The sequence below is a fragment of the Talpa occidentalis genome, unplaced genomic scaffold, assembly GCF_014898055.3.
Source record: "Talpa occidentalis isolate TD23 unplaced genomic scaffold, MPIMG_talOcc4v2.1 talOcc4.15, whole genome shotgun sequence".
In the NCBI taxonomy this organism is placed as follows: domain Eukaryota; kingdom Metazoa; phylum Chordata; class Mammalia; order Eulipotyphla; family Talpidae; genus Talpa; species Talpa occidentalis.
Window position 1 is genome coordinate 25,128,588 of NW_023601543.1, and position 22,126 is coordinate 25,150,713.

At 40.8% G+C, this 22,126-nt stretch overlaps 1 protein-coding gene across 1 annotated transcript in view; it reads right to left on the reverse strand.

Moving 5' to 3' along the window:
• The window catches only part of RTL4 (retrotransposon Gag like 4), a 165,535-nt gene that overhangs the window by 68,238 nt on the left and 75,171 nt on the right, over nucleotides 1-22,126 (reverse strand). Inside the window, 1 exon segment of the mRNA XM_054695609.1 lies at nucleotides 12,148-12,275. The gene's annotated coding sequence lies outside the window, so the exon portion shown is untranslated.

Genomic DNA, 22,126 nt, shown 5'->3' on the forward strand with positions numbered 1-22,126 from the left:
ATTTAATAATGTGCTTTGGCAGAGTTTATATGGTTGTAAATTCTAGGGTAAAATGGAGCAGACCAGGGATATTTATCCCGTGTTAAGAAACCTGGAGGTCAAGGAGAGGGATGGGGGTAAGACTTCACATGACAAGAAAAGAGTGACTTCTTTTACTCTCACAGTAAAGAGATGAGATTCTAAGATAGGTAGGACATGTTCACTAATACCCATCTGGATAATATCCCCCAAACCACATTCTTCTAGATCACAAAAAGGAGAAGCAATGATTGCTTCTTCAATTAGGAAAAGTACAAACATCTGAGAGACAAGGCTATAACTACTCTTACACACTGGGGCCTTCACTGCTCTTAACTTAAAATATGCATTCTTTAAGTCATGGTAACAGATTTCCCGAGGCTCGCAGGGCATCAATTACCTTCAGTTCTCTACCAAATTGACACTTATTAGAAAAGGCCTATCCTATCCTTTGGGGGAGATAAATCCCATAAAACAATTTCCACAGTAGCCCATGTGTGCTTCAAAGTAGGGAACCAGAGCTATGCAAATGACTTTAGTTTCAATCCAAGGCACTATCATCTATTCCCTTAAATGGTGAATTAAACAAAACAAAAACTAAAAACAACACTTGCCCTCTCTTTCCTGGACATCCACTCGATAATACACCGAACCTCTTCTTGATTAGCCAATCACTTTCTTTGCTTAACAACAAAAATCAGAAGAGTGGACTTCTTTCTAAAGACTGGAAGCTTCATCTGTAACTGATTAAGACACTTGATTAATCTTAAAAGAGGACAGGCATCCTTGGAGTTAGGGAGAGGCTAGAATAATGTCAGCCACACAGAACAGATGGAGTCACACTCCCCTTGGGAGGGAAAAATCACAAATTTATATTAGAACCTGTTATGCATTTCTTATAGTTCAAATTGTACATAAAAGATTATACTAAATGCAATTTCCTTTTAAAAAATAATAGTGTAATATTTAAGTGCATGGAAACTGGAGCCAACTTTCTGTGTTAAAAATCTAGTCCCTTTACATTCCCACCAGTAGTGTAAGAGGGTTCCTTTTTCTTAACATCCTCACCAGCACTTGTTTCTGGTCTTTTTGATATGGGCCATTCTCACCAGTGCGATGCGGTATCTCAATTGTGGTTTTGATTTGCATTTTGATTGCATAATGCTTTGGTGATGGTAGAACTACAGTGACTACTCCAATGAAAGGAGAAATCACATATTGTCCAAAATTTAAAAAAGGAGGGCCTCGCTGGTGGCGCAGTGGTTGAGCGCTGGGTTGCAAAGCTGCCTGCAGCCTCTGCGGCGCAGGTTCGATCCCCGGCTGCTCCCCGGCCACCGGAGGAGGGTCCCACATGGCGCGCAGACCTCTCCTGCCACCCGCTGCTCCCCTCAGCAGTGTACTTCGCTCCTTCTGCCTGCTCTGCTCCCCGCTCTGGCTCTGGTGAATTCTCTCACCCTCCCACGCTTCTGACTGTACCCAGTGCTTGTATAAATAAATAAAAATAAATCTTTAAAAAAATTTAAAAAAGGAAAAAATCTAACCCATTTAATTAATCTCAGTGTTGCTATCTGTGTCTTGCTCATCTGCGTTACCTTGAGCAAGTCACTCAACCACTTTACACCTCAGTTTCGCCATTTTTAAATGGCTATAATAGCAGTACTTAGTAATATGATTATTGCAAGGGTTAAACAAGGAAATATGTTTAATGCTATTTTTAAAATGTCTGGCAGTAATAAGCATTATATATATTTGCTATTACTCATATTAATAGCGTCACTGAAAAATAGCAAAGACAGACTTTATCTTTCCTGATTATGTCCTAACTCTTCACTACACTATTTATTCAGTACAATTACTTCATTTCACTTCTAGTTGCCTTTCATCACTTGTTCCTTGGTTTCTGTCCATGATCAAACAGAAAAAAGGCAACGGCACATACAGTCAGATTTCTACACATGCGCAGACAGCATTTTGCCATATGGGACCTACTTTAAGACACAGTCTCTAGGAAGGAACACAGCACATTCAAATGCCGGGTCTGTCTGAGAAGTGGAAAAGTACCATTTTCTGATGGCAACAATCCAGTTACTGTAGACATAAGTCACCACCAGGGGAGATACTGCTATGTGACCTGTTCTTTCTTTTTTTTTTTGGTTGTACACTTATTTGTTGATTTTTGCTTTTCGTATTAGGGAAAAAGAGAAAAGGGGAATAAAGGAATAGCAGGGACCACCTAACTGATCTGGAACATTAAAAACGCCAAAGGGATAATCTTTAGTGAAATTTAACAAAGTAGAGTGATTATATTACTTATTAAGGAGAGAGGAGGAGAAACTCTAACTGCTAAAGGAATTGATCAGGAATGAACCAAGCAAAATCCTAGCACCTAAACTTATTGTGGGACCACGCCCAGTCAGAAATGGAGCATTTTAAGAAACACATAATTTTAAAAACTGCTTAATATCAGCTATTGAGATATATATTAAAGTGTTCCTAGGTGATGATTGTTTATATCTTGTAGGGTAAAGAAAATGTCAGGCTTTTCTGCCCTCCCACCATCAAGATAGATGATGGATCCTTGCGGTCCTGAATGCATGCCTGATGGCGGGCACCTGGAGTAGGGTCTGGGCATAGGTAGATGGGATTCACCTGGGCTGAGACTGGGCTTTTAAGGGCAGCATCATGGGGACACCAGCAGAAGCTGAAAGAGAAGCCGAGAAAGAAGCAGCAGAAGCCAAGAGAGAAGCAGAGAATGCCGGAGAGCCCAGAGAGAGTGAAGACTTGCTGGGGGCTGGGAGGCCTGCCAGCCTCCGGGCCCCCCAACACCCCTGCCTGCCATATGCCTGGATGCCTGGTAAATCCCAATAAAAGAACTGCAAAAGCCACTGAGGACTCAGACTCCTCCTTTACCCAGTCTGCTGGATCAGAAAACCTGCACTGTGGTCTTCCTGCCACTACAATTGGCGTAGTCAGCAGGATAATCCATGCAGATGGGTATTGGAGCCCTCCGAAGCCCTGGAAGGACTAAGGAGTAACAGACTGTGTTTGACTGTGACAACGCTGGAGGCGCCATGGCAGCACAGAAGGTGGACACTGTCCGGGAGCTGCGGGACGAGACCTCAGCTGGAGGAGGAGATGCCCAAGAGGACCAGCCAATGACCTCTGAGGCAGCAGAATCATCGGGGAAAGAGGACCATGATTCAAAGCTCACCAGTGCTGATGCAGGGAGAGACCTGATGGACTTGGACTAAAGGAGTTGGGCTGACAATCCCACCAGAAGGTGGAGGACCTTGCAGGTTGATATGTTTTGGGATCCTGGGGGTAGAACAGTTTCATTTGTAAACCCCAGGAGATGGGAATCTGGGGGTGGCCAGTAGGCCTTGATGGCCAAAAGCAGCCTGTGTATGCCCAGCAGCTAGGTGGAGGAGAAAAGCCAACTGAGAAAGCAAAAGCTGGTGCTGATGCTGAGTTTGGGAAGCCCTGAGAGGCTGTTAAGCACTAATTAAGCTGAGGAAGGCCAGTGAGTCTTGTAAAATCACCTGTGGGTGATGCCCTGCTCATTCTCAAGTGAGGGAGAGTAGCTGAGGAACCCGTCCTTGGGGATGGGTGGGGAATGTGGCTTGGGGTGGAGCCCAAGCCAAAGAGGGGACCCGAAAGAGGCCGCATGTAGAGTTTGGATCCCCGACCCATGTGCTTGTGCAGTGGGTCTGCGTGTTGCATTGGTGGCTATGAAAGCCGAGTGTTGGAGCGACAGCAGACAGAAACCCTGAGGGTTGGGTGATTACCCCCAAAGAGTAGAGAATCCCCAATCCAGGAGTGAGTGCATCCTGGGGGTGAATGCGGTGTGTGGCTTGTAGCTGAGACTACAGCCAGAGAAAGTCAGGAAGCCTGACGGCTCCTGGCATGTGACAGAGATGTCTGAGTGATTTCCCCTCCCTCGTATGAGCAGTGCCTTCAGCAACAGATTTGGTGGCTCATCTGCTGGTACCAATAATTGTCTTTTGCCACTAGGTTGGGGCCCTGCCTGGACTTATTTGTGTTCTGTTGTATTTTGTTATTATATTGTGATGTATTTGCTTTTGTGGGCCATGACTGCATTGTTTGCTAAGAAAATTATATATATGAAGACTATATGGCAGAAAACCCTGAGGGGGTGAACTGTAGGGTAAAGAAAATGTCAGGCTTTTCTGCCCTCCCACTATCAGGATAGATGATTGATCCTTGCGGTCCTGAATGCATGCCTGATGGTGGGCACCTGGAGTAGGGTGTGGGCGGATGTAGATGGGATTCACCTGGGCTGAGACTGGGCTTTTAAGGGCAGCATCATGGGGATGCCAGCAGAAGCTGAAAGAGAAGCCGAGAAAGAAGTAGCAGAAGCCAAGAGAGAAGCAGAGAATGCCGGAGAGCCCAGATAGAGTGAAGACTTGCTGGGGGCTGGGAGGCCTGCCAGCCTCCGGGCCCCCCAACACCCCTGACTGCCATATGCCTGGATGCCTGGTAAATCCCAATAAAAGACCTGCAGAGGCCACTGAGGACTCGGACTCCTCCTTTACCCGGTCTGCTGGATCAGAAAACCTGCACTGTGGTCTTCCTGCCGCTACACACCTGCTCTGTCAGATTGTCCCAGTTCCTATCTCTGTATTATATAAAATATGTGGCTTATAATTTAGTTCATGGGGGCCTCCCCTGGTGGCACAGCGGTTGAGCTCTGGGCTCCGAAGACTGCCCGCAGCCTCTGTAGCGCCGGTTCGAACCCCGGCCACCAGCGAGGGTCCCACATGGCACGCAGACCTCTCCTGTCTCGCCCGCTGCTCCCCACAGTGTACTTCGTCAGTCTGCCTGCTCTGCTCTCCCCTCTGGCTCTGGTGAATTCTCTCACCCTCCCATGCTTCTGACTGTACCCAGTGCTTGTATAAATAAATAAATTGTATAAAAAAATTAGTTCATGGGACATATGAGTCAAGGGGTAACCTGCAAAATCACACTATTACAGGGGTAAATTAGGGGACCAATAATCCTGGGTCCCCAAACTGTAAATTCAAAAGCATAAATTCATGGCAGTTACTGTAGGCACAGTTTGCATTTGAGGGGAATACCTTGACAATTGGCTAGGGAGTTGTCACAAAGCCCCACAGCTGGTTAGCAGCAAACTTGGGGATGAGCCTTGTGACCCCACCCCTCCACTAGGTTGGAAATATCTCCATGAAGGTCAGATTCTGTGATTTTATTTGGTGGTTTATGAGCCACTTAGTGCTATAGCACAGAATTTTGCTTTCAGTTCTGCCTAAATAGTCCAATTGAACCTAGAGATGCTTTCAGGTGAAAGGTGTAGAAGGTCTTGGAGTTCTTGTTTCCCATTGACCTCTGCTACACATCCACTCAGGGTTTTTCCTTAACTGTATCTAGCTCCATCAGGACTCTGGGGACCACTTTATTCCAAACCTGGACATTGAAATATTTGGGGAGTAGGTGAAATTTGACTTCTGGACTCTTTTTTTATCTCTACTAGGCTAAACCTTTTTTTTGTCGTTTCAAGGCTCAGATCATGTCACATGTTCCTGGTAAAGAGTAAATTGACCATTCTGGAAAGAAAATGTTGTCTCTTATGTCTTTCAACTCCCATAGCATATATCCTTGCTATCCTTTTAAGTTACCATATGCCTTAATGATGGTGGTCATAGGGTTGGTTGTGTTAGCCAAAATTTGTTGTGTTTCTTTGTGCTAGCAACTTTTCATACATTAGATCAACTTTTCATAAATTAGACCAGTTTCCACCCTTCACCCTATGTGGTGGGTTCTTGTTATGTCTATTTGAAAACAAGGAAATTGATTCAGAGTGTTCGGATAACTTGTCCATGGTCACATAGGTAATAAATTGTAGGGTCAGAATTCAAAGAACTTTTTCTCTGTCTCCAGTGTCCAGACACTTAGCCACCATTCCAGTTTATCAGTCCATAAACAATAGGCATCTGAATCACCCCAATATAGGTTGCTGTGTGTAGGGTAAGTGAAAATATCAGGCTTTTCTGCCCTCGGGCCATTAGCATTAATGATAGATCCCTGTGGTCCTACATGCATGCTTGATGGCAAGCACCTGAAGGGTGTGGGCAGGCATTGTTGGACATACCTGGACTGAGACTGGGCTTATAAGGGCAGTATCACTGGACACCAGCAGAAGAGAACAAGAGAAAGAGAGCAGAAGAGAGCAGAGAATGAGAAAGAGCAACAGAACAAGAGAACGCCAGAGCGCTCAGAAAGAGTGAAGATACGTGGGGGGCTGGGAGGCCTGCTAGCCTCCCGCCCCCCTCCCCCAGCACCCCTGCCTACTTTGTACCTGGTAAAAGCTCAGTAAAAAGCTTGAAAAGCCACTGAGGGCTCCAGGACTCTCCTTTACCCATCTGCTCAGATCATAGAGATCCTGCTCTATGCCTTCCTGCCTCTATACTGTGCTTCACCTTAAACCTGCTGAAAGACAGTCTCTGAGAAGGAAGTCTGGGAACCTGAATGTTTTCAAGTTCCTTGGAGGTTCAGATAAACATAGAAGTGTGTGAGAACTATTTCACTAAAACTCTACTGGTGGCATTAAAATCAACCCTTGAAAGGTGTCCATAGATCTGAAGCATCCACAGGGGAGTTGGTGAGTGTCAGGGGATAGAGGAGAACTCAATGGACTGTGGTGGAGGACTATGGATGCTTTGGTGGTGGGAGAGCTATGGTGATCACACCTGAGGGGAGAAATCTTATACTGTCAAAATATTAACAAGGATGTAAAACAATGGTACTTCATTAAATTAAAAAAAAAAAAAACTATGAATCTAAGAATGAAGCTGACAGAACCTAAATATATATATAACATTTTCTGAATGTCTAAGGAAACTCTGAAAGTGTAATTCCCCAAGCCATGGTCAGAAAGAAATGCATACACTGGAAATCACTATTTCCCATTCCTGGAGAGTCTGGTCTTCCACTTACTGCAACCTATTCCAAGCCTACAAACAGGAGGCTAACCCTAAAGAAATAGAACAAATATTGATGAAATTCATATGGATCCACCAAAAACCCCAAAGAGCCAAAGCTCTCCTGAAAAAAAAAAGAAGGGAAGGAAGATATCACACTCCCAGACTTCATCTATACTACAAAGCCATAACAATCAGAACTGCATAGTATTGGAACAAGAACAGACCAATGGAACAGAATAGAAAATCCAGAAATAAACCCACAGATTTATGGTCAACTAATCTTTGACAAAGAAGCAAAGAATATGCAATGGAGCAAAGAAAGTTTGTTCAATAAATGGTGCTGGGGGGCCTCCCTGGTGGTGCAAGGGGTTAAGACACAAGTTATGAAGCTGTCCTCAGACACTGCAGCACGAGTTCGATCCCTGGCCGGCCAGGGAGCAACCCACATGACACAGCAGACCTCCTCTGACTTGCCCGCTGTTCCACTCAGCAGTGTACATCAGTCAATCTGCCTGTTCTGTTCCCCACTCTGTCTCTGGTGAATCCTCTCACCACCCCCCTCCCCACCTCTGGTCTGTATCTTGTATGCACAAATAAATAAATCTTTAAAAAAAATCATTTATTAAAAAAATAAAAATAAACGGTGCTGGGAAAACTGGGTCACTACATGCAAAAGTTCGATGCAGCTTGACTACTACCTCACACCATGCACAAAAACCAACTCAAAATGGATTAAAGAACTAGATATAGACCTGAAACCATAAAATATATAGAAGGAAATAAAGGCAAAAAACTGCATGACATATATCTCAGTAACATCTTTAAAGACACATCACCCAAAGCAATGATAGTGAAGCAAAGATAAACAGCTGGGACTACATCAAATTAAAGAGTTTCTGTACAGCAAAAGAGACTATAACCAAAATAAAGAGACACCCCACCAATTGGGAGAAAATTTTTGCACACAACACTAATGATAAAGGACTGATTACAAAAATCTATGAAAAGCTGATGAGACTCAACAAAAACAAAGTAAATAACACAGTCAAAAAAAATGGGCAGAAAAGCTAAAAAGAAACTTTTCCAAAGAGGAACTACAAATGGCCACCAGGCATATGAAAAAATGTTCAACGTTACTTGCAATCAGGGAAATGCAAATCAAAACTACAATGAGATACCATCTTACACCAGTGAGAATGGCACATATTAAAAAAACTAGCAACAACAAATGTTGGCGAGGATGTGGAGAGAAAGGAACTCTCCTGCACTGCTGGTGGGAGTGCAAACTGGTCCAACCACTATGGAAAGTTGTGTGGAGATTCCTCAACATACTAAAGATAGCGCTTCCATATGATCCAGCAATTCAACAACTAGGTATTTACCCAAAGGACACAAAAACATTAATTCTAAAGAGCACCTGCACCCCTATGTTCATAGCAGCACAATTTACAATAGCTCAGCTTTGGAAAGAACCCAAATGCCCAAAAATAGATGACTGGATCAAGAAGATGTGGTACATATATACAATGGAATATTACTCAGCAATCAAAAAAGATAAACACATGCAATTTGCAGCAACATGGATGGAGCTGGAAGGGATCATGTTCATCAAAATAAGCCAAAAAGAAAAAGAAAAATACCGATGGTCTCACTCATAACAGGAATCTAGAAAACCAAAATAACGGACCAGGAAAAAGAATAACTATAAGAAAGAAAAAAATAAAAATCAACAAACAACTATGAACCAGAGACACACTTTGGGAGGTGGGTGGGGAAAGGAGGGTTTGGGGTCAAAATTAAGGGGTTGCAATTGTATGGTGAATATAAAAATAAAAAAATAAAATAAAGTGAAAAAAAATAAATTCAAAAGCAGAAAAAAAAAAATGGGCAGAGGAGCTAAAACGAAACTTCTCCAAAGAGGAAATGCAAATGGCCAACAGGCATACGAAAAAATGTTCAACATCACTTGTAATCAGGGAAATGCAAATCAAAACTACAATGAGATGAGATACCATCTTACACCAGTGAGAATAGCACATATTTAAAAAACTAGCAAAAACAAATGTTGGAAAGGATGTGGAGAAAAAGGAACTCTCCTGCACCACTGGTGGGAGTGCAAACTGATCCAACCACTATGGACAGCTGTGTGGAGATTCCTCAATCTGCTAAAATTGGAGCTTCCATATGATCCAGCAATTCCACGCCTAGGTATTTACCTGAAGGACACAGAAACATTAATTCAAAAGGGCACCTGCACCCCTATGTTTTTAGCAGCACTGTTTACAATATGTAAGCTATGGAAAGAACCCAAATGCCCCAAAATAGATGACTGGATCAAGATGTGGTACACATACACAATGGAATATTACTCAGCAATCAAAAAAGATAAACTCATGCCATTTGCAGCAACATGGATGGAGCTGGAAGGGATCAAGCTCAGTGAAATAAGCCAGAAAGAAAAAAAAAATACTGGATGGTCTATTCATAGCAGGAATTTAGAAAACCTATATAAGGGACCAGGAAAAAGACTAATTATAATAAAGTAAAATCAAAATCAACAAGCAACTATAAACCAGAGACACACTACGGGGGCGGGGGAGGGGAGAAGGGAGTAGGATCAAAACAAGGGGGGTAAGAATTGTATGGGGACTATAACCAAGATGAAAATGCAAATATTGTGCAAAAATGAAAAATGGTGTAAAAAATATATAAAATAAAATTCAAAAATAAAAAAAAAAACAGGAGGATAAAGTGATGAAGACTAACTCACAGTGGCTAAGGCAAGAGACTTGACCAAGACATTGTGAGAAAGTTTTGGACCCTTGGCATGATAAACCCAGCGGTGGACTTTGTGAAAAGAGAATTCACGAGTAAGAGTCTTTCATTAAAGACAGGCTGGGCATCTGCCATTCTCCACAGATATAGACAACACTTTACAGCAAGATGTACACAGTTCTTGGCCTTTGTTTCGAGAAATTTTATACAGGAAAAAAGTGTTGGTGACAACACCCTTGAGTTTATACAAGATTTTATGCTCATAGAGTTCCTTGACATTCATTATTCCTTGCTGGCCATCTCTATATATGACCCTTATAAGAGTTTACATCCTGTGCCTCCTGGCTAGAGTTTAAAGGCAGATTTCCCTCTACTCTTTCATTGGAATTGTACAATGGTCCCTGCTGCTACAGAGAAGCTACCAATATAAAGGTGGTGTTTTCACTCCCTGAATCCCTACACTAAAACATAAAGACTGCCATGCCCATTCCTTTAAAAAACAGGGAAGGGCTTCCCTGGTGGAGCAGGGGTTAAAGTCTCAGTGCTGTCAAGATACACCAGCCACTGCAGCACGAGTTCAATCCCCGACCAGGGAGCTGACCCACATGGCGCTGCAGACCTCTCCTGTCCTGCCCGCTGCTCCCCTCAGCAGTGTATTTCAGTAGATCTACCTGTTCTGCTCCCCACTGTCTCTGGTGAATTCTCTCACCCCCTGCGCCTCTGGCCTACACCCCAGTTCTTGTATGCATACATAAATGAAATAAATCTTTAAAAAAAAATAGGGCATCACAATGGTGTGATCTTTCTGTCTCCATAGGAAGAATGGCATCCCTTCCTAGATGTCCTTCCCTCTTCACTGGCTCATTGCCACTGCCTACCAGGGAGAAGTGTGCTTAGAGTTGAAGGCAGCTGTGCACTGATGCATGGTGGGCCACAGAAGGAATGCTCTGTGAGATTACAGATACGAGAACTGTACCTCTGGCCACTTAATCAAACATTAAGATGATAACCACAATTTTAACTTTGGTTAGGAAATTTTTAAAGTTGGATTGGTGGGACTTTGGCCAATAATGTTACTAGAGGCCAATTGGAGAATCGTCCACACACCCTTGGAAATCATAAGGAGGAAACAGGAAACAGCATTCAAGCGGGGTGGTGGTCAAAAGAAATGGAAAGAGCATAAGCTGGTTTCCAAATTCTAGTATGTGGGCTGAGAATAACACACAGAGAGGTCTAGATTAGTTAAAGGCCCAGCACAGGTAGAGGTAGAGTCAGGGCTCAATACCCAGAAGATGACATGTCAGCAAGCGAGCAGCATAGAATTTGAGCACACAAACAAGTCTAGGGCGGGGACTCAAACAGTGATACAAAGCAGGGCAGCGGGGGAGGACCAACCACAGGAGCTCAGGATCTGGGTCAGGAAGCAGATCACTCTATCATTGTGACAACCAGCCCTTGAAGAGTATCTGTCCAGATCAAAGAAGTCTTGGTGAGGGCAAATAAGAGTTCAGTAAGAACTCTCCACTGTCCAGGGATTGCAATCAAGGGATTTGCTGTCCAGTGTGTGCTCAGAGTTGTAACAATGAGCACCAAAGAAGTTCTATTTGCTGATTGAAGGCAGAAGGACTCAGTTATCATGGGGCCCATCAGCAAATCACTAGCCAGCAGTGGACATGAGGGAAGGGTAGGAGGAGGCGGGGCTGAGGATGCTGAATGCTTTCACATGACAACTTTCCCCAAAATCATATGAAAATAGAAATTGCAATTTTCTTGGTCAGAAACTGCTTGGTCAGAAACAAAATGCTTTTGTACAGTTCAAATCACAGAAATCCTTGGTAAAAGAAGTGGCTATCAGGGTAGGGGGAGGGAGGGCTGATGAAGTGCTGGAATATAGATTGAGGAGTTTAGTAATATGGGCTACGATGGCATGTGGCTACTGCACACAAAAAGCTAATTTTTAAGCCTGATGTATGGTACATGTCCTGTCAACATTTGTTTAGTTAATTAAAAAGTGGTTAAGGCCAACACTGGGCTAGTCACAATGGGAACATACGAGAAAGGAATGTGTCACTGTGTCCTAAAAGAGTTTACTTCACTTTGAAGAAAAACAAAACCATTGAAGAAGAAAAGCTACACTTTCCTAGTACTTAGGACTAAAGCACTACAGCCAGTGAATATGTAAGAATTCAAAGAAGAGAAATTAGAAATCATTATTGGCTAGAAGGAATGAAGAAGTTTTCCAGGTGGAGGGAAAAAGAAAGACAAGCAGAGGTATGAATATAAAACATAAGCAAAGGACAAGGTGCCTCTCATCCCCAAGTTTTCCACCATGTCTGGTCATGCCTTCCCAACTACTTTTCCTCAAGCTAAATTTTAGTAATAACCAGTTGCTCACCTTTAAGAAAGGTCCTCAATGCACTAGTTCTGAGATGCTTCATGATGAAAGATACCCACTGTCAAAGTTGGGAAATGCTGCAATTTCCTCATGGAAATTCACGGTGTACATAATTCTCTGAAAAAGCCCTGCAATAAGTAAATCAGTTCAGCTTCATTTAGCCAGCATTTTTCAAAACAACTTGACTATGAAAACTACTTCGAACTCATGCTTCTGATCATTCCCTAGTGCCAGTGTGCGACAGGACACACTATGAAAGACATTGCTACAGAAGGATGACCAATTTAAATTCCCTGTCCAAATCTCCAAAAATGAAGAAGAAAAGAAGAGAAAATAGAGTGATGGTCTGGTCTCAGGAGTTAAACACCAACTACTGTCACTAAATAGAAAAATGGAAAAGAAACAGACACAACGCATTTTAAATGATGAATCATTTGCAGTCATGGTTGGAAAACACTGTCTAAGCCATGACCCATTTCTAATTCCTTTAGCTCTGCCTAAGATGCATGACATTTGAGCTTGTTAGGTTTGATGAACAAATAACCATTTCAGCTGTGGGGTGAGACTAGGCAGACATGAAAGTACATTTTTTTATTGGACCTTTGATACTAAAACAATCTCAATCTCTCTCTCTCTCTCTCTCTCTCTCTCTCTCTCTCTCTCTCTCTCTGTCGCTCCCCCCTGTTCCCCATCTCCCCCCGCCCCATTCCTTCCTCTATCAATTGTGCTCTTCTGTGAGATTTCAGTCCTGGTTCATGTCATTTGTCTTAGAAAATAGAGACATTCCCAGAGTTTCTCTTGCTTTCTACAAGAGTAACTCAGCTGTAGCTGTGTAGGAAATCATAATTAGAGATGGAAGCTTCCTGGATGAACCCTTTCTTTGCAGATGTGCAAACAGAAGGTAATAATTAGATTGCAACACAGTCACAAGGTGGAGACTGGTTGTTCTGTTATGAAAGGTCTCTGTTCTAACCCTCAAAGTCTCAGATTAAAGTGCTGGTTCTCAAATATCCCTACCTGTTAAAATTTTGTGGGAATAATTGGAATATACCCAAGCCTATGTTCCACGCAGAACCAATACAATACAACCAATACAACCTATGGAGGTGGATCCCAGATCTCTTGCTTATAGGCCTCAAAATGATTCTAATATTCATACAGAGTAGACAATGACTGGATCAGACATCTTAACCCTTCATTAAAACTGCTGATCCTAGTATGATAGATCTTATGATTCTATTATTCCATCCTGGATTTACATTCAAGCAGAGTAGGTATCTGCCAACATGGGGTGGGTTGAGAGGCGCTGGGTATATTTATCTCTCTTGTGTCTCTGAATTCACTATGGGATGTGTTCTTTTATGTTAGGTCCCTAGAATCCCCTCTTAAAATGCAAATACCTCTGCAGAGTAGTACATTAAAGCTATTATTAGTCATTGGCACCATGTTGTTTAATGGATCAGCCTGTCACCTAACAAGGCCAGGAAGTAGGGAGGGTACAGGAAGAGAAACATTACTTATTCAGAGATTGTGTCAAGTATTGCATCAAAAATTTACTGTCTTCCTTCCCTGTACTCCTCCATTGTTTTTCCCCTTTCAGTTTGAAGATTACTCATCTGACCCTCTACATTCGCTATTTGTGAACTAATTGTGAGTCATTTACATCCATTTTCCCCCTGTTGTTGAGAGCATATTTGGTACCCTATAAGGAGCTCATGTAAGGGATCTGGTTTTTAATGTAATGAATTCTTCATTCTTCTTCTCTATAAACATTGTAGTCAGGATAGCAATTAATGCTGGTTTTCTCTATGCACACCACCAAATTTCCCAATTATAAACTGATCACATGGTCAGTCAGTTAATGAAATAACCTGGTGAATTTTGGCAAGAAAAGAAAAATTGCAGTTTGACTCCCCAGCCCCACACTCACAAAAAGGCAAGATATTTGAGGGAACTAACCAAACTGACCAGGGGTTCTGATACCACATTGGTACAATCTCTTTAGCATTGCCTCAACCCATTGGTTGGCCACTGACTAAACAACTGAATGCAGGCTTGACATTTTCAGTTGTCAAAGGATAGTTTTAGGTTTCCAGGGATGGAGAGGGATGATCATAAACTTCTTTCATTGCCAGGGCCCATTGTTCACCCCTTCTTTTTACCCCTGCATTAGCTACACTTGGCTATCACTGGGTAACTGCATTTTGGGGCCCACAGTCACATCACAATGATAGCGTAACTTTCTAAATAACTCCATTTGCCACATCGAGTATTTCAAAAACCAATTTTTTTTTAGTTCAATTCATGTAACACAATGCTCAATTAGGCCCATTTAAAATGCTTCTTGCTACTTTACTAATGTTCTAAATATTCCCCTTCCTCTAACAAGATGGGATTATTATTCCTCTAGGTCTTTGTTTCAAAGGTACTGTCTCTTAGATTTTTCATCTGCCCTCTTAGAATTATTTTTGATACTTGATATTCCCTCAACATACTAATTTATTCAGTTTTGGGCCATCTCTTCATAATCCTCATTGGATTCAGAATCCAGTTTAGTAAAATTTCAGTTAAGCTGGTGTAGTGGCAAGAAGGGCTTGGAGCAGGTTTTCTGTGATTCGAGCTGACAGGTAAAGGAGAGTCCTGGAACCCTCAGTGGCTTTCTCAGGCTTTTATTGAGCTTTTACATGTAATGCAGCAACCAGGTACATGGCAGGCAGGAGTGCCAGGGGGCCAGGAGGCTGACAGGCCTCCCAGCCTCTGGCGAACCTTCACTCTTTACTGGGCTCTCTGGCATTCTTTTTCCCCTTCTCTCCTGTTCTCTCTCCTGCCTCTGCTTCTCTTGGCAAATATACCAATACTGCAGCCATGGCCCACAGTGGTAAACAACACAACTGAAAATAACAATGTAACAAAATGCAGGTGCCCACATCAGGCATGCAATCCTAATGGCAGAGGGCAGAAAAGCCTGAAAATCATTTACCTTACAGCTGGTCATAGGCACTTTTTGTTAGTGACTGAGTTGATTGCTTGCTTATATTCATTTCAATCACCATCATATATCCCTCGGCACATGCTTTCTGAATCCAGGACTGTGTCCACGAACAGAAAGCAAAGGGGAGAGGCCATCTGGATAATACAGGCAATAACACTTTGTCCTTGTTATTTGGCACTTCAGACTGCTGGAAATGAACTATCCTCCAAAATTATCCAGACAACTATAACTGCTAAATTTTTAAGAAATTCTAACTCTAGAGCAGGGACTGGCAAAAACAACAGCCTGCAGGTTAAATGTGACCTGCCAACTATTTTTGTATGGTCTTTGAGCTAAGTGTCTTTTATATTCTCAAATTGTTGAAAGAATCACATGACATATAAAAATTATAGGAAATTATAGTTTTAATTGCCATAAATAAAGCCTTATTGGAACACAGCCATGCTATTCATTTATGTATTATCTCTGATTTATGTGAAAAGCAGAACAGTGTAGTTGAAATAGAGACAACAGGCCTACCAAGTTTAATGTGTTTAGTCTCATTCCTTTCACAGAAAATGTGCTCATCCCAGATCTAGAGCAGTGCTGACCAACAGAACTTCCTGAGATGACAGAAATGTTTCGTTTATGTGTTGTCCAATACAGTCACTATCAGCTATGTATGGCTACAGAGCACTTGGCATGTGGCCAGAACAAGTGAGTTATTATTTTTATTTACTGATAATTATGTTAAATTTAAATGATCAAGTATGGCTTGTGGTGAGTGGCTAATACATTGAGCAACACAAATGTACAACAAAAGATACTAAATGCAAAATCTAGGAGTTAATGCTAGTGGTAGTGATAAAATGAAAAATCTAAATTGGCAATCATGATTTTAGATAAGGTGAATGTAAGATTTAATACACAAGACAGAAGAGTGGGGAAGTTAAGTAATGGTAGAAAACACATATCTGTATGTTGAAAACAACATAAAACAATAACGATTAGAAGTAAAACCAAAGTTTAATAAAAGAAAATTAAAGTTGAAGACTATATACACCTTTCTCAGATCAGATTGTTCTAGTAGTCAAAAAATAGAATAATAAAAGGAAAAATATCAGCAAGCTTGATTGACTAATTATATATGAGAACTTAAACCCCTCAAACAGAGAATATACATTCTTTGGTATGTCCGTGGTACATTAACAAAATTGATCAGGTACTTGGCTGACCACAAGAGGAGAAATGGCAAGGAAAATTGGAAACTAATTTGAGATGAATGAAAATGAAAATTCAACACACTAAAGGATATGGGACCGCTAAAGGACTGCTCAGAGGGAAATTTACACCTATTGATGTTTATATTTTATTTTTTAAAGATTTATTTATTTATTTATTTATTTATATAAGCACTGGGTACAGTCAGAAGTGCGGGAGGGTGAGAGAACACCAGAGCCAGAGCAGGAGCAGAACAAGCAGACTGACGAAGTACACTGCTGAGGGGAGCAGCGGGCGCCCGGGGAGGTCTGTGCGCCATGTGGGACCCTCGTCCAGCGGCCAGGGATCGAACCAGCGCTGCGGAGGCTGCGGGCAGCTTCGCAGCCCAGCGCTCTACTGGTTGCTTCACAGCCCAGCAGCGCTGCCACCGGGGAGGCCCGATGTTTATATTTTAAAACCTAGAGCACAAATCAACAACCTAAGCTTTCACCTTAGAAAACCAGAAAATTAGTATCAGTCAAGGCAACCAGAACAAAGTAAATAGTGAAGTATAAAGAAAAGAAATAGGGAATTTGAAAAACAGAAAAATCAACAATATCAAGTTTGTTCTTTGAAACAATACAAAATTGAAAAACATTTAGCTAGATTGACCAAGGGGAAAAGAGAATATACAAGTTACTAAAATTAGGGATGAAGAAGACATTGCTACTAGTCTTTCAAAAATAAAGGAATTCTGAGGAAATAATATGAAAAACAGATAACCTAGTTGATAGAAAAAATTCTTAGAAACACACAAGCTTAACTAAAATTACCCAAAGAAGAAATTGAACATCTTAGAAAAGCAAGAGGAAAAATAATGTGTATAATATAGTCACATTAAATAATAGCAAAATCCTACATAGTTTGGAAACGTATGACTATGAAAAAATATGGAAGAATATATCCTAATGGTAAAAAGAAGTGAAGGGAGAATCAAGAAAAAAAGAAAAGGAAAAAACAAATTTGTGGATTATTGTGACATCCATAAAAAATGATATATGTATCGATATCTGACATTTAAATTAATATATAAAATTATATGAAGATGTTCACAAAATTAAAAAATAATTTTGAGACTCAAATTAGGCATTAAGAGGAACCTCATTTTAATTGTTAATGATATTTTACTGAAATGTTTATATCCTCCCATCTTATCAAACACTCACTCTGTTAGGGGTTTAGCCATAGGTGCTGGTTAAGAGTTTGCATGCTGGAATCAGGCTCTTTGAGTTCAACTCCAAGCACTGTCACTTATTTGCTAAAGATTATAATTTAATTACCCAACTCCTCTGTGCCTTAGCTTCCACCTATAAAACAGGAAGATGAAGGTACCTACATCACAGAATTGTTTTTAAAGATTAAATCAGACATCAGACATTAATTGCTGAGAAAAAGTGCCAAAGATATAGGTGAGCCATATCTTTATCTATATCTATATATATGAAGTAAAATCAAAATTTAATAAAAGAAAATTAAAGTTGAAGACTATATACACCTTTATATATATACCTTTATATATATATACATACATATGCACACATATATACATATATATATATATAGAGAGAGAGAAGCAGCAGGAAAAGGGGCAGAGAGAGATGGAGAAAGAAGCCTGGAGGAAGCACATGGAGCAGAAAGACAGGTGAAGAAGCAGCCATGCTTGCTTCTTAGCCCTGGACTTGTACCAGGGACTTGGAAGACATGGAAGGAGACACTTGAAACAGATGTGGGTGAGAGGCCTGTGCGGAGGCCGACAGTGGCAGCCCTTATATTAACTTGTACTTTGGTTCTGCTCCTTTCCTTACAGATTTTCCTTCTGCCCTTTTCCTACGGGTCCCCATCATAAGGTGCCTTAGACTTGTGGCAAGTTTGTGGACCACAGTGGCCCTGCTTTGGGCTAATCCTGTTTGGCTGGGCATTTACTCACAAGGGGATGGATAATTTTGGGTGCTTGATTTGGAAACTACATTCTTTCTCTTATCTCTGTGGCACACTAATTATTGCACACTAATTGGATTAAAGTTCTTTTCTATTGAATGTTTTATGCACTAGAGAATGTTTTGTCTTAATGCGGCAGATGGTAGAACCTATTTTGAGTGGGCAGGTTTGAGGGTCACCAGGTGCCCTCATTCTGCCCACTAACAACCTGACTGTTTCCTTGGACAAGTCACCTGTTCACCACAGATTGATTAAAGGTGAAATGAGGATGCTAATGTGAATGTGCAGAAAAATATCACAAAATAAAAATTCATTAAAATGTACGACTGTAGGGCCTCCCTGGTGGCGCAGCGGTTGAGCACTGGGTTGCGAATCTGCCAGCAGCATCTGCAGCGCTGGTCCGATCCCCTGCTGCTCCCCGGCCACTGGAGGAGGGTCCCGCATGGCGCGCAGACCTCTCCTGCCACCCGCTGCTCCCCTCAGCAGTGTACCTCGGTCCTTTTGCCTGCTCTGCTCCCCGCTCTGGCTCTGGTGAATTCTCTCACCCTCCCGCGCTTCTGACTATATCCAGTGCTTGTATAAATAAATAAATAAATCTTAAAAAAAAATTAAAAAAAAATGTACGACTGTAAGACCCTAGTAGTAAGAAGTGGGGATATATATTTAATCATTCTAAGAAACCTCCTACAACAAAAAACTGGAAACAGCATAACCTCAAGCAAGTTATTAATTAAAATGTCACATCCTTATTTTACTTTGATATGTGATATTGAAATTGGTTGGCAAAGAATGATCTCTTTCGGTGGGTTTATAGAGGCAATAAGAAGCTTCAGATAGGATTCAACCAGCAAATTTAGACTGAGTCATTGTAAATGCCACAAAGCTATTAAGTAGGAAATGCTACAATTTCAAGATCTTTTGATTTCAAGCTACTTGGCAACTCCTGAGACTCTTGCAGATGCCCATAAAATTTAAGACTGAAAGAAGTATTATAGTCTAACCTGGAAGAAAAACCATGGCTGAATTAAATAGTCAGTGAAAACCGAATTTTAATAGTCAATGATAACTTAATGATATACTTTCTTATTGCGCTAGGAATTTTTACTAATTTAAATAAATTTTTAAATATTCAATCTATTGAAACATATTGCATAACAGTAAATGTATAGGAAAGATGATATGTGGGATTTAGACTCAAAAGACCTGGGTTAACTTCCAGTTCTGACATTACCTAGATGTTTTATTTTGGGCAAGTTAGAATTTCCTCATCCACAATAATGTCTCCTACAGTTATAGGACATTAAATGGGATGCCATATATAAAAGCAGTTATCATAATATATTTCTTTTCGTAGACATTCAGTAAATTCAGTAGTTTCTTGTGCTATTTTAATAAAAATACTATAATATAGGCAGGAGCTTCAGAAGAGTCAGGTGAGTGGCAAACTATGCTTGTGTCTATATTTTTCATTATAACTAGGGAAACTTCCTTATTAATTTGTGCGTCCATAATCCCAGAAAATGTTATCAAGAAAATGGTTACCATGGGACACTGAGGGAAGCAAATAGCTCCTTGACAGTAGAAAATACAAACCTAAGACATCCGACTTGGACAATAATGTTTATAAACATCTAGTACCCTCAGTCATCGTCTATGGTTTAATGACTCTGTGATAACCATTATTTTCCCTGGGCTGCACTCATGACCCTGCTTCCCATATTCTTTTAGAAACAAAACTAAATATTTTTCTACACAATTAAATATTTGGAGATGTTTAAAGACAGGTTAAGCCAGCGTGTGTGAGAAAATTAGGCTTTTCACTAATACTAGATTAGGAGGTAGGTAAGAAAAATAAAATTTAAGACAGTTGTATTAATGTGAATTTGATGTCATAAGCTGAAGTATATAGTTAATAAGCTTATTAGTTATAGAGTCAAGAAATATTTACTGTGGCCTCCGATTCCAGATATATGGCCCCATCAATAGCTTTGAGTAACTTCTACCCCTCTAATGATCTGATTGTTTTTTCTCTACCTCTTCCATTAATCACATATGCTCTGTTAGCTCTCTAATATCTCATTTTGCTCCCCTCAAAGCAAATTAGTTAATGTTTTCCTCTAACGTTTTGCTGCCTGACCTTTCTGTCACTATGGAGAGTACCCTACCTACAAAGGAAAAAGCATGGTGTTATCCTTGTATTATACTTGTCTGCACCATTGGAATTCTGAATGCCTTTCAGTTGAAGAAAAAGGAAAGTAAAAGTAACAACAAGAAACTAACAGTTTGCTCTGCCTAAGACTGGTTTACCAGGCAAAGAATATATGTCATCCCATTTGGAAATGGATGATGGCAGTATTAATGAAGTCATTAATTATAAGCCCTCTAAGAGACTTTTTGACTATCCATACCTACTAAGTTGAACCACATGAACTTGCTGATTTTTAACTCACTTTTACTTACTAAAACAGTAATTTTATATGTTCCAACCTAATACATCGCTACCAAACTTTTAAGGAATTTTTTGTTTATTTTCTTTCCATAAAAGCTGGATCAGAGAATGCTTAAAATTTACTTGTTCCTCTCCACCCCCTTGCAAAATAGGAACATAAATAGCATTTATTAGGTGCCAAGAATGATGAGTTCCATGTGATTGTCAGTCTATAATGTCATATTATTAGACCCCTTTGCAATTCATATTTACAGTGGCATGTGGCTGAGTTCAAGCTTGTCTTTTAATCTTCCCCTTGTTCTGACTGGGGGCAGCCAAGTTTGATAGGTCTATAATTTGGGCAAATGCTGTGCGGGAGACTGAAGAACAGCAGGAACAAATTGGTGTCATTCTGTTCTCATGTTAGAGAGAAAGTTAAAGAGGCAGTTTACGTCCTTGGTTGGGCAAAGTAGGAGGGAAAATGTGAACTGTTAGTGGAGAGTAATTTGCTGTAGCATAGAAAAATGAACTGAATGGATTTTTTTTAGGTGGGGTGTTAAGGAAGGATTTGATAGGAAGGGTGGTAGAGTGTTAGATAGTTCAATATGATATCATTTGAATCATAAAATGTTCGATCCTAAAGAGGATCTGTGAGATTATCTATTCCAAGCTTCCATTACAGATGAGAAAATGCAGATACAGAGAAAGATTGCAACTTTCTCAAGATCACACAGCTCGTAACTATATTTCCCAAAATGATGTGTGCCTAACCTAGGTAGCAGAGGGGGGTGTGTGAACAGAGCCTGGAACAATAGGAATAACCTGACCTCTTTTGATGGTCAATTAATATAAACATGAATCAGTCATTATCAGAGATATGCAAGTTAAAATATTCACTGGGTGATCTTTATACCTTTCAAACTGAAAAAAAATCATAAATTTGGATATTGCTAAGGGTTGGAAGGGATGAGGGAAAAGAGGAACAAATTATCCTCCACTGCTGGTGGGAGTCAAAGCTGGTGCAGCCATTCTGGTGAACAATCTGGCACAACTTAGTCTAATGAACAAAACACATATTCTATGGCCCAGCAATTCTTTTCCTGGTATAGACTCCAAATAAATTTTCACAAGGGTCCATATGGGGACATGTACAAAGATGTTCCCTACATCTCTGCCTGGGAAGGCAGGGAGTTGGTAGCTATCTGGGTGCTCATATCTGGAAATGTGGACAGGTAATATGTGGTGGATGTACATGCTGGAGTGCAATGACTCAGTGAAGCATTACACATCAGGAGAGATATAGCCAAGGAGCAGAGATGACTCTTACATTCACAATGCTAACAGAAAAATGTAAAAAATAAAAGGAGCTATATAATAAATAA